Below are 3,387 nucleotides of genomic sequence, written 5' to 3'. Positions count from 1 at the left end.
ATTCATTATGATATGTGCTATTACAGTGAATAGCAAATGAATTCATAACGATGGGCTCCATAAAAATATTCCTAATGGAGAAGTTATGCATTATCAAGCTGGTTTCTAGAGTAACTGAGGCTTACATTTAAATGGGGGAAATAAATAATACCAGGCACAACATGGGTTAGTTGGAGTTATTTGAGTAGGGTCTACAGAACTGAAAACACCATTCATGTCTTGGTGATTATGTCCTTAGCCTCAGATGACTCTCAGTTTTTGGTTTCTGTCCTTTATTATTGATGGCTGATGTCTATTCTGTCTTTGATTCAAAGAGACGGATGCGACCATATGCATCTGGTCAACAGTAAACCTTTGGTTTGTGATGACACAGATTAGGTGAGAAAGCTTGAAAAGTTTTCAACCTTTTCTGTCCAGAGGCTATCTAAAGGAATGGCTACCACACTTGACCAATCTGCAGGTCAGTTGCTGTACATAAAATCCAGTGAACCCCTCATCTGCCCGCTTTTTCTCAGCAGAATAAAATAAATGGTGTACCCTTGAAGTAATATTTGAATTTTATTGACCATCGTAAATAGATTATGAAGTCATGGCAGCAACAAAAGCACAGATGGTGTCTTATTATAAACCTGCAAACTACAAGTGATGAGCCTGAAGACCACTCAGAGGGCACTTGTGGGCCATCAGTGGTCTAGAAATCACACTATGATAGCCTCTCATCTAAAGGTATAATTAATTTCTTAGGAAAAAAAAATTACACAGCTTCTTGGTTCATAATAAAATTAAAATACTTCCAGGGCTTAATTTTCAAGAACCAGCAGTTTTATATGTCACTAATTTATTATTATATTTGAGCCTATGAGAGTAAAATTTACCAAGAAGTATAAGAAGTAGAAGAAATAGAGAGCAGAACTTTACTAGTGCAAGCAGTTTAACAATTCAATTAAGTAACATTACTTGCAACCTATAGTGTGCAAAGCATTATGGGGGATACATAAATAAGACACTGTGGTAGTCCTTAAGAAATTTTCAATATAGTCTGTCATGTACATATTTTTTGGGAGGGAAATGAAATATTTTAATCTGATGGTAACACATAATACTGTATAGGGAGCACTCCCAGCTCCAAGAGTTCCCCTTCAGATTACAAGGGAATTCTTAATAATAACTGGATTTGCTAGAGCCTGGCCCCCTGCCCACGGGAAGGAGAGACAGACAATGGAGATGGAGTGGGCAAAGCTCTGAGGTCTGCTCTCTTGTCACTCACAGATCCAGTTCTGAGCAGAACTCTTGTAATCCACCAGCTCCTCAGGTTGAAACCACAAGCCAATCTCCTTCTCTGCACTCTCACGGAATCGCTGCCATGGATAATGTTCCTGCCAGTGTGGATTCAGAGGTCCCCATGGATGGTCCCAGGCTTGGAGTCTATAGGGTTGGTCTCCACGAGGCTCACTTGGCTTGTCTTCACCACATTTGGCTCCTCCCAGACCGTGGCAACCACAGGCCCTGATTGCATGTACTTCACCAGGCCGGCAAAGAATGGATGGTCCTTTAAGTCAATGTAGCGTTCCTTGAGAAGGTCTTCAGAAGCCTGAATGAATTTCATAGCAATCAGGCAGAATCCCTTTTGCTCAAAACACTTGATGATCTCTCCCACCAGGCTGCGCTGGACCCCATCAGGCTTGATGACAATAAGGTGCATTCACTGTTGGCCATGGTCCTGGGGATAGAGAGCCCTCCAACTGTTGAGGCTACAACTCCATCTGGTGCCACCCTGTCATGTACATATTTAACCATGATACAAGTTAGACTGGGATAAGACTTAGAACCAATATACACATGATAGAATGTGAATAGTGGCAAAATAACAGCAAACAATTCTATTGATAAGGAAAATCTGTGTCCTAAGATAGCCGACCAAGCCAGCGAGAGGGTCCCAGTCCTTGCCCCGGGGCTTTTCCAGGTTCTTCTCCCCGCTCTGCTTCCCGCATGTACCCATCCGGGTTCTTCTCACTGCCCCGCTTCGCAAACGCACCCAAAGCGCCAAGTAATGAGGAAGTAGAAATGTATAGATTACCCCCTTTGTTTGTGCTGGGGACTCAGATCTTTGGAGATCACCCTCCTCTGAGCCCACAGGCATTAAATAAACCTTCTATCCTCCAAGATCTGTGAGTGCCACTTGGTTCTTCTGTCAGGCCATCCAGTCCAGGTTCTGTAACACTATAGCACTTGCTATGTGCCACAAACTTTTCTAAGCACTTCACAAAAATTAACTCATTTAGTCCTCACAACAAACCTATGAATTAGGCACTATTGTTATCTCCAATTTGAATGTGAAGAAACTGAGTCACAGATGGTGAAGTAACTCAGAGATAGCTAACTGACCAAGACTTTTTCTTGCTTTCCTTGCAGGACAGAGCATTGTTACTGAGAAGCAGCTACCACCTGTAGAAAATGTTGAGGTTGTAGAAGAGGGTGGAGCCACAAGATGGAACATGGATTCCTGATACCACGAGAAAGATTGGACTTTGCAAAAAAAAAAAAAAAAGTGGTGTCAAATGTGGAGAGATATAAAATTGGATGATTTATGGAAAGAGGCACAAAAAGTTTAATAATTAGAACATCAATGGTATTTTTAAAAAAAGATTTATTTATTTTAGAGGGAAAGAGAGAGAGAGAGAGCATGGTGGGAGGGGTAAAGGGAATCTTCAAGCACACTCCTCGCTGAGCATGGAGCCCCACATGGGACTAGATCCCACAACCCAGGAGATCATGACCTGAGCTGGAACCAAGAGTGGGATGTTCAGGGGCGCCTGGGTGACTCAGTTGGTTAAGCGACTGCCTTCCGCTCGGGTCATGATCCTGGAGTCCTGGGATCGAGTCCGGCATCGGGCTCCCTGCTCAGCGGGGAGTCTGCTTCTCCCTCTGACCCTCCTCCCTCTCATGCTCTCTGTCTCTCATTCTCTCTCTCTCAAATAAATAAATAAAAAATCTTTAAAAAAAAAAAAAAAGAGTGGGATGTTCAACCCACTGAGCCACCCAGGCGCCCCTGGTATTTTTAAGTGGTTCATGGAAGTAGTAATACATGGAAATGGTTTCCAAATTATACCTAATTACAGAAAGAATAGGACACAATAAAGTGAGGATAGTAAGCAAAACCTGCTCTTCTGAGGCGTTCGATGTTGGTGGCCAGGAGAGTGAGGATGAGATTAGGTATAGGGTATGTTTTAAAAGGAGAGCATTACAAGATAAGCATGGAGTAGATTTAAGAATGACTGTGGGATGGAAGGAGTCAAGGGAGACAGACTGAAGATGTAATCACCCTTTATAGTATATGTTTTGTACACTCCTGGTAGCCTAGGAAATTGGCCAAAAATGCAGGTTTTT

General features: G+C 42.5%; 1 pseudogene; it reads right to left on the bottom strand.

The window, feature by feature from the left end:
* Window positions 1-947: 947 nt before the first annotated feature.
* On the bottom strand, window positions 948-1,716 carry LOC118020177 (annotated as a pseudogene).
* Window positions 1,717-3,387: the final 1,671 nt, after the last annotated feature.

The sequence above is a fragment of the Mirounga leonina genome, unplaced genomic scaffold (assembly GCF_011800145.1).
Source record: "Mirounga leonina isolate KUSES-001 unplaced genomic scaffold, KU_Mleo_1.0 Mir_173, whole genome shotgun sequence".
NCBI classification, from domain to species: Eukaryota; Metazoa; Chordata; class Mammalia; order Carnivora; family Phocidae; genus Mirounga; species Mirounga leonina.
The sequence above is the reverse complement of the archived record's forward strand: the minus strand, read 5'-3'. Positions and strand labels throughout refer to the sequence as shown.